Source organism: Phoca vitulina, unplaced genomic scaffold, assembly GCF_004348235.1.
Source record: "Phoca vitulina isolate PV1807 unplaced genomic scaffold, GSC_HSeal_1.0 scaffold18, whole genome shotgun sequence".
Taxonomy (NCBI): domain Eukaryota; kingdom Metazoa; phylum Chordata; class Mammalia; order Carnivora; family Phocidae; genus Phoca; species Phoca vitulina.
This window is the reverse complement of record NW_022589721.1, coordinates 28,965,774-28,978,312: the sequence shown is the minus strand read 5'-3', so window position 1 is coordinate 28,978,312 and position 12,539 is coordinate 28,965,774. Positions and strand designations below refer to the sequence as shown.

General features: G+C 36.7%; 1 long non-coding RNA gene across 1 annotated transcript in view; it reads right to left on the bottom strand.

Annotated features, from left to right (window-relative positions):
- Positions 1 to 1,662: 1,662 nt before the first annotated feature.
- The window catches only part of LOC116639444, a 208,622-nt gene continuing 197,745 nt past the window's right edge, over positions 1,663 to 12,539 (bottom strand). The window contains exons 4-5 of the long non-coding RNA XR_004300840.1: positions 2,081 to 2,274; positions 1,663 to 1,964 (exon numbers count right to left, since the gene is read on the bottom strand). This is a non-coding gene — a long non-coding RNA (uncharacterized LOC116639444). The remainder of the gene's footprint in view (positions 1,965 to 2,080; positions 2,275 to 12,539) is intronic.

Sequence of the window (12,539 nt, the reverse complement as noted above, 5' to 3'; positions counted from 1 at the left end):
TTATTTGAGAGAGAGGGAGAGAAATAAGCAGACTCTGTGCTGAGTGTCAAGTTGGACACGGGGCCCAATCCCAGGACCCTGAGATCACTACCTGAGCAGAAACCAAGAGTTGGGCACTTAACTGACTGAGCCACTCAGGTGCCCCTGTTTCCCACTTCTTGAGGGAAGAGAAGATGTTTCCATTAGTTCCTAAGCACATGCACCAAAGGCAAGATAAAAGAGTTATTTTCAAATTAAAACAGATTGAACTTAGAAAAAAAAGAAAAAGAAAAAAATAGGTATTCTATGTCTACTTTACATTTGTAGAAACAGAAGCTCAGAGAATTAAATAACTTGCTCAAAGTCATAGTTAGGAAGTAACTGTGCTTGGATTCAAACTTAGATATTTCTGTCTCTTATGCAAGCACTCTGACTTGGGAGGGTACAGAATGCTAAGAGAGCTCTGCCCTATCCCTCCAGAAGGATGCTCTGATAATATTGTCCCTGACATTCAGGAAAGCATTATGTCCATCAAAACCAACTGCACAGCTTCCAAGGGGACTGCTCATAGCCAGGGAGTCTTTGATCCCTGAGAACATCTGGACCAAAGCATCATGAGCATTTTTCTCTGTCAGAGCTATTTCCTAAGTGTGTTTATGAGCCACATCTTGCCAAGAATAAACCAGTGTGAACACCCGTAGATTGTAAATGTGAGCCCAATGGCCACCGCCATGGTTTGTGATGATGCCATCAACTTGCACACACTGCTGTTCCACAGAGGGCTTTGACACGGTGTAGAAGAAGGTGGCCAATGGTAGGATGTGGTAGAGGAACTTGAAAAAAATCTTTGCTCCATTAAAAACTAAAACACCCTATAATCAAGACACTTTTTAATAAAATTTGCCCTGAGGGTGTCTGTTCAAAGGGAAATACATTTTTATTACGCACATACATGTCTGGAAGGGAGGGCTTACAACCATATGAAATCCAAGTTAACATCTAGTTTATAGGTACACTGTCTTTTGATAGTTTCAGGATTTAAACACAGGAGAGCAAAGACCTTGAATAGGAGATTTTGAATGAAAAATGTGAACAGAAGGCAAAGGGGGAGTTCAGTTATTACATCAAGAATGAACAGGTGACTTAGGAAATGTGGTCTCACGTCCTTCCTCCATCACCTACCAGCTATGAGACCTGGAATAAACACTTTTTCAGTCTCTTACACAACAGCGTCTTGGAACTAGTGTGAAGATCAGTAAAACAATATATATGAAGGTTATTTATGAGAGGTAAAAATTTTCCAAACATAAGCAATCTGCATTTGGGGCACATATTGAGTATCTCTTGTATGTTATTTTGCTGTCACTTACATGTCCCTTGAGCTCACCAGCTAGTCTTCTTTCTTGCTCATTGTGTCCTTGCTACTCTTCCCTCTGTCTGGAATGTTCTTCCCCTTTCAACTTTTTTTTCTTGCTCTCTCCTTTTATTCATTCATTTATTCAAAAATCACCCCCCTCAGTGAAGTCTTTTCTGACCATCATGTAGAAAAGTGGAGCCTCTGACACTCTCCCACTTTCCAGCTTTATTTTGTTTCATATTTATAATTATAATTATATTTTACCAATTTAATTTTACTGAGAAGGAAGCTGAAGCCTGGAGGCATTTCCCCTATACAATAATACAGCGAACATTTCCTGAGTATGGATTGTGTGCCAGGCACTGATACAGGTGCTTTGAATATCTTAACTTACTAACCTATGTCTGGTTAACTTGCAAGTATGTTGTCTTAACCTTTAAGGGGTTATACTAATCAAGTAAGAAGTGATCAAAGACAAATCACTTGTTTTGCAAATTCGGCTGAGGATCACTACAGTGGGTGGTGATGAGATCAGCCTGTTTCCTTGTCTGACTTCCCCACTTGACCGCGCCTTGTTCAGAGTTGTACTCACGCACCAGCACGTTGCTCGGCGCATCATAACAGGTTACTGCATGGCCATTGGTTGGAAAAAAAAAAAAAAAAAAGATTAATTGAATGTAAATAATCCTGTGCTGTGCCTAGAAGTAGTAGCTAAATATCACCATGGGCATTTTTATTACGCACCTCTCTGAAGCTGGCACTGCATTCTCCACTTGCAGATGTATGATTTCATTACATCATCAGGAATGGTAATCCATGTTTCATTTTGAGAATTCTGATACTCTCGAGGGTTAAGTCACAAGCTGGTGGGCATCGAAGTATTTTAAACCAGCACCATCTCCATATTTAACTTTTTCCAATCTATATACATCTCTCCTCTGTGAAAACAGGTTCAGTAAGACTCTGAAACACTGTGTTTCATGGATCTAAAAGTTTGCTTTTTTTTTTCCCAAGGTGGAGGGTCAGAGGGAGAGAGAGAATCTTAAGCAGGCACTATGCCCAGCGCTGATCCTCACAGCTCGATCTCACAACACTGAGATCACAACCTGAACCGAAATCGAGAGTCGAACACTTAACCAAATGAGCCACCCAGGCGCCCCGAAGGGTCTATATGTCTCTGAGTGGGATGTGCTCTGTCAAAGAAAATCCATCTCACGTTTTCATTCTTGGCAATCACCTCAACATTCACTCAGCAGAAAACACAGAGTGTGTCCTCTGTGCCAGATAATGTGCTAGGTCCTGGGAAGTACGGATGATTGGAGGTCACCTTTAAGGGGGCTTCAACCTAATGAGAGATCATTACACATACAAAAAATTTGATGCCATGTGGTTGCTGTGTTTTGTGAGAATGTCCCAGGCAGGAGCATAGCACTGAAAAGGAGATGAGGCGGCTCCCTAAGCCCCTTTGGATCCGATATTCTGTGACTTCTCTTCCAGTCACCTAGCTCCCTCCCTCTATCTACTTTAGAAAAATTCATGACTTAATAGTGCATGAGGGAACATTACTTTAAGATATAATTATGCTTTTCCGCAAATGACCTATGCAATTACACCAGAGTGGTGGACAGCAATTGCAGAGGGAAGTTGGAACAAGTGCACAGGAATATAATGCTACAAAATGATCCCTGCTTCAATTTCCCTTCTCATAACTACATAAAAATTGCATTTGCTTCTATCACAGAGATGTGCAGTAAAAAATGAGAAAGGTCCATTAGATTATCTGCCCCCATCTCCTCCTAGGAAGCTTTGTGTTTGTTTTGTTTGGCTGTTTTTTGGGTTTTGTCTTGTTTTTCACTGTGATAGGCTTTCTAGGGACTTTGGCCTGCTCAGTTATTTCAAGGTAATGAAGATAATGATGAGGGAGGAAAGGGATCTCACTGCTCCGTGTTTATACTTTGTAAATCTATACATTGGCACCCAGGGGGCCACTATCATGGCCAGGGCATGTGTGGATGGAGCTCAGAAGAAAGGTGGGAAATTGATTTAAAAAAAAGAAAGAAAGAAAGAAAGGTGGGAAATTGAACCAGGAGAGCCAAGGCCAGGCCGGGAGTATAAAATTGGAGCCACTGTCAGAGTTAGGATAAATAATCATAGTTAGTTCAAAGAAGGGTGCTAGTTAGTAGTCTGGTGGGCAGTTTCAGATTTGGGACACCGGAGGTTTGAGAGATGCATGTGTGAAATAAACATAAGCATGGATATGATATTAATGTAGATTATTATGTAGATATAAATATTTTATGGTTTCAGTCATACTGTGAAGTTTACTGATTCTGTCCCCTTAATATTAAATTCGAATCCTGATCACAGTCTTTGAAAAGCATCTCAAAACAATTGCCTTAATGCCTTCATCATTATCTTATAGATGTCTAATAATTAATAGTTACTTTATAAGTGGACATTAAAATTGATTCTAGTTTTAAAGCAAAGAGCTTTACAAATGTTTATCCATTTTAATCCAGTAAATCATTTTCTAGATGTATAATTTAAAGAGAAAATCAGAAATGAAGTCAAAGATGTATGTGTTGTTCGAATCCACATGTTTGTGTGTGTTTGAGTTTTCAGAGTGTTGCCCAGTTTCAGAGCTAAAGCCACTTACCTGCCATGTCACTTTTCTGTATGCAGAAATATTTGTTTAAAAATAAATAAATAAATAAATAAATAAATAAATAAGAGATAAAAGATGCCGACATATGTGTATATTCTTGCTTAAAGCAAAAAGCTAGTTTTGGATCAGTGATACTTTGAAAAGAGCATAGATTCAGGAGTAGATGAGCTGGGGCATACCAGGCCCTTAAAACTTACCCACAGGGTAAACTTAGAGAAGACTTAATCCCTTTAAGTATCAGCTTCTGTATCTGGAATTTTAAAAATTGCTGTTACAGTATGCCGTAATCTGTGCAAAGCACCATATAAAACTTCCAAACACAAACTTGGAACCCAGAAAAATTACCATTGTTCACCTTCTAGGTCCTTAGGTAATACTGTGCTATGCATACGTGTATTCATTCATTTGTGATTGTTTGTCTGAGTTAACCATATTTTTCAGCTTCATTGACATTGCAAGCTTTGAATCTTGCTTTCTATATTCTTTGCGCAACTAAAGCTAATCCGGTTTAAATACTACATAATGTTACACTTGCTTTTATTTAATTTATTCTCCCCCTCCCCCACAGCTTCTTCAGGTGAAAGCCTTGCTCATTTATTTTAGGCATTTTTTTTTTCTAACATAGAATTGTAAAACTATAAATTTCTTCTTTGATTTAATTGAAAGTGTGTTACTTAAATGTTCAGAGACCAGAGATTTTTTTTTATTGGCTTATAATTATATTATGATTAGAGAACTTCCTCTGTATTATCTCAATTATTTTAAATTTATTGAGATTTATTTAATTGTTCTTATTTGGTCTATCTTGGTGAATATTCCATGTTCACTGGGAAAAAATGTGCACTTAGCGATTAAGTGGAAGTTTGTAAAAATGGCAATAAAGTTGAGCTGATTTAGAGCATTGTACAATTTTTTCTCTATTCTTACTGATTTTTCTCTACTGGTAATTTCAGTTCTTGATAGAGATGTGTTGAAATTTCCAAATATAACTGCAGATTTGTATATTTTTCCTATCAGTTCTGCTGGTTTTTTTCTTTATATGTTTTAAACTTTGTTATTCGATGTAAACACATTTATTTTATCTAGTCTTCCATATTTCATTTTGCATTCTAAAGCAACATCAATATTGATGTATCACTAATCATTTGTTTATGATTAGTGTCTACTTAGTATATAATTATTTTTCATCATTTCACTTTAATACTGGTCTTTATATTTACATAATATTTCTTATGGACAGAAAACCCATATGCCTTGATTTTTTTAAAATCTGTTTGGCCAACTGTGCCTTTGAATTCAGGAGTTTATACATTGTATGTAATGTAAATATTGACATGATTAGTTTTAAAACCAGGTACTTGATATATATGTTTTTTATTTGTCCTACATGCTCTGATTTCGTAAATGTTCCGTGTGCACTTGAAATAATGTGCATTCTGTTCTTGTTGAATGCAGCATTCAGTAAACGTCAATAGGTCAAATGGATGGATAATGTTAATCAAATTTTCTATATCCTAACTGAATTTTTATCTACTCTGTCCGCTTGTGTTCCTATACACAGGAAAATGTTTCTCCTTTGTCTCTGAATATTTCTAGGCTGTTCTCATTCTCTGCACTTCTCATCGTTTCACTAAGACATGCCTAGGTGTGTTTTTCTTTTTATTTATCCTTATTGGGCTTCTCTGAGCTTCTTGGATCTGTGGGATATTCTTTCCAATTTCAGAAAACTATTGGCCATTATATTTTGTATGTTTTCTATTGACGCATCCTCCCCCTCAACTCCATCTGGGACTGCAGCCACACATATTTTGGAGAATTTAATATTTCCGCACAGAAATGGGGAATGTTCTGTCATATTTCTTTTTTCTTCTTCTTTTGTTTGTTTGTCTGTTTATTTGTATAATTTCTTTTAACTGGTCTTCAAGTTAACAGATTATTTACATTGCTTTATCCAGTATGCTAGGAAGTCCATCAAAATAATTCTATATCACAGATATCAAGCACTTCATATCTAGCAATTCCATTGGGCTTTTTTTAAAAAATATGTTTTATGTCTTTCTGCTGAAATTCCCCATCTGTTCAAATACCTCTTCTACCTTATAATTTTTAATCATAGTCATTTTAAATTCTTTTACTAGAAACTCCAATTTCTGTGCTATTTTTGAGTCTGGTTCTTTTGATTTTTAAATCTCTTGGTGATGTTTCTTATTTTATTAACTTTTTTTGTCTAATTGAAAGAAATTAAACATTGTGTATAAAGAACAGTAAGACTTGGGAAGTATTTCCTCCCAGAAAAGAAAATGTCTCTTTTTGCATCAGACATTAGCAAAGGGTATTGAGCCAACTGGTACACAGATGAGCTGGATTTATTATTCACAGGCTTCAGATAACCCCAGGGGTGAATCACCACTGCCTTGTAATCATTGTAAACTCTGCTGCGCTGGAGGGATTTTCTGTTTCCCTGCTTTACATTTGAACAGATCCTAAGGTCCCTGGGGAGGATTCCTTCTCAGGGCTCCCTCCCTCCTCTCAGTAGTAAGATTTCAGGTGCTGATACTCATGAAATTCATTATTAACTTATATTTACTTTTGTAATGACCTTTTTCAGTTATTTTCATTTCTTCCTACAGTACCATGCTTCATTCTGGATTATATACCCTCAGTCAGATCTTCTGTTAGCATTTCCAGTGTTAATGAATTTTTTCAGCTTTTCATTCTGTGAATATCTTTTTTTCCTAACCTTTATTTTCTTTTAACCTTCATTTCTTTCTGTGGGTATAATTTACACAAAATGAAATTCACCCATTGAAAGTTTACATTTTGATGAGTTTCCACAATTGTATGCAATAGTATGCCCCTTCCACAATCAAGAACCAGGGAAATGCTCCTCACCTCAAAATATCCTGTTCCCTCTCCTAAGCCATCCTGCACTGCCCACTACCCACTACCCTCTCCAGCTCTGAGATGTCTACCATTATGGTCTTGCCATTTTAGGATTTCATGCACGGGGCATTATATAGCATGTAGTCTTTTGAGTCTGACTTCCTTCACTTAGCAAAATGCTTTCGAAAGTTACCCATGTTGTTGTGAGGGCAAGTAGCTTACTCCATTTTATGGGTATACTGCACACGATGTGTTTTATTAATTCACAATTCAGATATATGAAGATAGTTTTCAATTAAGGGCTACTATGAATAAAGCTACTATACACATATAGTACACAGGATTGTGTGGACTTTTGTTTACATTTCTCTAGGGTAAATATCTAATTGAGGGATTGTGGGTCTTACGGTAAAAATAAGTGTATGATTAATGTTATAAGAAATTTCCACATGAATTTCCAAAGTGGCTATAATATTTTGTATCCTTATAAGTGATATATGAGTCGGTTCCTCCATATCTTTGACAACACTTGAAATTATCAGTCTTTTAAAGTCATAGCCATGTTAGTGTCTATATAGTGGTAATATCATTGTGATTTTAATTTGCATTTCTGTAATAAATATAATGTTAATAAGTATCTTTGCTGTTTGTCATTAATATATCTTCTTCATTGATATGTTTTTTAAATATTTTACCTATTTGTGAAATTCATATAATTTTATAAGATATTTATAAATACATGTTGCTTATGAATTTAAATATTTATAAATATTAGCCTTTATATTGTTAATTATAAGTTTTTAATATATATTAAATATTAATACTCTATCAGATATATCCATCAAGAATATTTTCTCCTAGTTTCTGTTTTCTCCTTTAATTTTCTGATCATGTATTTTATTTTATTTTATTTTATTATGTTACGTTAATCACCATACAGTACATCATTAGTGTTGATGTAATGTTCCATGATTCGTTGTTTGCGTATAACACTCAGTGCTCCATGCAGTACGTGCCCTCTTTAATACCAATCACCAGGCTAACCCATGCCCCCACCCCACTCCCCTCTAGAACCTTCAGTTTGTTTCTCAGAGTCCATAGTCTTTCATGGTTCATCTCCCCCTCTGATTTGCCCCCCTTCATTTTTCCCTTCCTGCTATCTTCTTCTTTTTTTTTTTTTAACATATAATGTATTATTTGTTTCAATTTCCTTAGTGGTTATAGGTCTGTTCAGGTTTTCTATTTCTTCCTGGTTCAGTTTTGGTAGTTGATACATCTCTAGGAATGCATCCATTTCTTCCAGATTATCTAATTTGCTGCTATATAGTTGCTCATAATATGTTCTTATCATTGTTTGTATTTCTTTGGTGTTGGTTGTGGTCTCTCCTCTTTCATTCATGATTTTATTTATTTGGGTAATTTCTCTTTTCTTTTTGATAAGTCTGGCCAGGGGTTTATCAATCTTGTTAATTCTTTCAAAGAACCAGCTCCTAGTTTTGTTAATCTGTTCTACTGTTCTTTTGGTTTCTATTTCATTGATTTCTGCTCTGATCTTTATTATTTCTCTTCTCCTGCTGGGTTTAGGCTTTATTTGCTGTTCTTTCTCCAGCTCCTTTAGGTGTAGGGTTAGGTTGTGTATTTCAGACCTTTCTTGTTTCTTGAGAAAGGCTTGTATTGCTATATACTTTCCTCTTAGGACCGCCTTTGCTGCATACAAAAGATTTTGAATGGTTGTGTTTTCATTTTCATTTGTTTCCATGAATTTTTTTTAATTCTTCTTTAATTTCCTGATTGACCCATTCATTCTTCAGTAGGATGCTCTTTAGCCTCCATGTATTTGAGTTCTTTCTGACTTTCCTCTTGCGATTGAGTTCTAGTTTCAAAGCATTGTGGTCTGAAAATAGGCAGGGAATGATCCCAATCTTTTGGTACCGGTTGAGACCTGATTTGTGACCTAGGATGTGATCTATTCTGGAGAATGTTCCATGGGCACTAGAGAGGAATGTGTATTCTCTTGCTTTGGGATGGAATATTCTGAACATATCTGTGAAGTCCATTTGGTCCAGTGTGTCATTTAAAGTCTTTATTTCCTTGTTGATCTTTTGCTTAGATGATCTGTCCATTTCAGTGAGGGGGGTGTTAAAGTCCCCCACTATTATTGTATTGTTGTCGATGTGTTTCTTTGCTTTTGTTATTAATTGGCTTATATAATTGGCTGCTCCCATGTTAGAAGCATAGATATTACAGTTGTTAGATCTTCTTGTTGGATAGACCCTTAAGTAGTATATAGTGTCCTTCCTCATCTCTTATTATAGTCTTTGGTTTAAAATCTAATTTGTCTGATATAAGGATTGCCACCCCAGCTTTCTTTTGCTGTCCATTAGCATGGTAAATGGTTTTCCACCCCCTCACTTTCAATCTGGGGGTGTCTTTGGGTCTAAAATTAGTCTCTTGCAGACAGCATATCGATGGGTCTTGTTTTTTTATCCAATCTGATAGCCTGTGTCTTTTGATTGGGGCATTTAGCCCATTCACATTCACGGTAACTATTGAAAGATAGGAATTTAGTGCCATTGTATTGCCTGTAAGGTGACTGCTACTGTATATTGTTTGTGTTCCTTTCTGGTCTATGTTGCTTTTAGGCTCTCTCTTTGCTTAGAGGACCCCTTTCAATATTTCTTGTAGGACTGGTTTCATGTTTGCAAATTCCTTTAGTTTTTGCTTGTCCTAGAAACTTTTTATCTCTCCTTCTATTTTCAATGACAGCCTAGCTGGATATAGTATTCTTGGCTGCATATTTTTCTCATTTAGTGCTCTGAATATATCCTACCAGTCCTTTCTGGCCTGCCAGGTCTCTGTGGATAGGTCTATTGCCAATCTACTGTTTCTACCATTGTAGGTTACATATCTCTTCTCCCGAGCTGCTTTCAGGATTTTCTTTTTGTCTCTGAGACTCGTAAGTTTTACTATTAGATGTCAGGGTGTTGACCTATTTTTATTGATTTTGAGAGGGGTTCTCTGTGCCTCCTGGATTTTGATGCCTGTTTCCTTCCCCAAGTTAGAGAAGTTCTCTGCTATAATTTGCTCCAATATACCTTCTGCCCCTCTCTCTCTTTCTTCTTCTGGGTTCCCAATTATTCTAATATTGTTTCGTCTGATGGTATCACTTATCTCTTGAATTCTGCCATCGTGATCCAGTAGTTGTTTACCTCTCTTTTTCTCAGCTTCTTTATTTTCCATCATTTGGTCTTCTATATCACTAATTCTTTCTTCTGCCTCATTTATCCTAGCAGTTAGAGCCTCCATTTTTGATTGCACCTCATTAATAGCCTTTTTGATTTTGCCTTGGTTAGATTTTAGTTCTTTTATTTCTCCAGAAAGGGTTTCTGTAATATCTTCCATGCTTTTTTCAAGCCCAGCTAGTATCTTTAACATCGTCACTCTGAACTCTAGTTCTGACACCTTACTAATGTCCGTATTGATTAGGTCCCTGGCAGTCAGTACTGCCTCTTGTTTTTTTTTAATTGATTTTTTCCATCTTGTCATTTTGTCCAGAGGAGAATAAATGAATGAGAGAACAAAATGCTAACAGGGTAACAACGGCCCCCCAAAAATATGCACTAAACAAATCAGAAGAGACCTGAAACCAGGGGAAAAGAAAGGGAAAGAAAGAAAAAGAAAAGAAAAGAAAAGAAAAGAAAAAGATAAAAACAAACAAAGAAACAAATAAACAACAACAAAAAAAACAGAATATGATCAGATATGATCAGGCTGGTGCATAGATCAGTGCCACACACTAGATTTTGAGCATATTTTGGTCTGTTAAAAGAAAGTGCCTTCCAAAATTTTAATGAAAGAAAAACTTATATATGTGCAAAAATAAGGGTAAATACGATGAAGGATGGAATATGACTGTAAAGATGAAAATTATAAAAGATTTTATAAAAGGAATTAATAAGATAAGAAGTTGGTTGAACAAATGGTGTTGGGAAAATTGGACAGCCACATGCAGAAGAATGAAACTGGACCATTTCCTTACACCACACACAAAAATAGACTCAAAATGGTTGAAAGACCTCAATGTGAGACAGGAGTCCATCAAAATCCTAAAGGAGAACACAGGCAGCAACCTCTTCGACCTCAGCCGCAGCAACTTCTTCCTAGAAACATCGCCAAAGGCAAGGGAAGCAAGGGCAAAAATGAACTATTGGGACTTCATCAAGATAAAAAGCTTTTGCAAAGCAAAGGAAACAGTCAACAAAACCAAAAGACAACTGACAGAATGGGAGAAGATATTTGCAAATGACATATCAGATAAAGGGCTAGTATCCAAAATCTATAAAGAACTCATCAAACTCAACACCAAAAGAACAAAGAATCCAATCAAGAAATGGGCAGAAGACATGAACAGACATTTTTCCAAAGAAGACATCCAAATGGCCAACAGACACATGAAAAAGTGTTCAATATCGCTCGGCATCAGGGAAATCCAAATCAAAACCTCAATGAGATACCACCTCACACCAGTCAGAATGGCTAAAATTAACAAGTCAGGAAATGACAGATGTTGGCGTGGATGCGGAGAAAGGGGAACCCTCCTACACTGTTGGTGGGAATGCAAGCTGGTGCAGCCACTCTGGAAAACAGTATGGACGTTCCTCAAAAAGTTGAAAATAGAGCTACCATATGATCCAGCAATTGCACTACTGGGTATTTACCCCAAAGATACAAATATAGTGATCCGAACGGGTAAGTACACCCCAATGTTTATAGCAGCAATGTCCACAATAGCCAAACTGTGGAAAGAGCCAAGATGTCCATCAACAGATGAATGGATAAAGAAGAGGTGGTATATATATACAATGGAATATTATGCAGCCATCAAAAGGAATAAGATCCTGCCATTTGCAACGACGTGGATGGAACTGGAGGGTATTATGCTGAGCGAAATAAGTCAAACAGAGAAAGACATGTATCATATGACCTCACTGATATGAGGAATTCTTAATCTCAGGAAACAAACTGAGGGTTGCTGGAGTGGGGGGTGGGGTGGGAGGGATGGGGTGACTGGGTGATGGACACTGGGGAGGGTATGTGTTCTGGTAAGCGCTGTGAATTGTGCAGGACTGTTGAATCTCAGATCTGTACCTCTGAAACAAATAATGCAATATATGTTAAGAAAGAAAAAAAGAAGAAGAATGTAGCAGGAGGGGAAGAATGAAGGGGGGGAAATCGGAGGGGGAGAAGAACCATGAGAGACAATGGACTCTGAAAAACAAACTGAGGGTTCTAGAGGGGAGGGGGTTGGGAGGATGGATTAGCCTGGTGATGGGTATTGAGGAGGGCACGTTCTGCATGGAGCACTGGGTGTTATGCACAAACAATGAATCATGGAACACTATATCTAAAACTAATGATGTAATGTATGGGGATTAACATAACAATAAAAAAATTAAAAAAAAAAAAAAAGAAGTTGGTTGAAAAAAGAAAGAAGAGGATTTTAAAAAAAAGGGAGAGAATGTGAATAGGCAGGAGACTAGAACAAAGCCATACACTAGAGATTTAGGGTATATTTTGGTCTGTTAGAAGAAACTGTATCTCAAAATTTTAAAGAGAAAACAACTTATATATATATATATATATATATATACATAT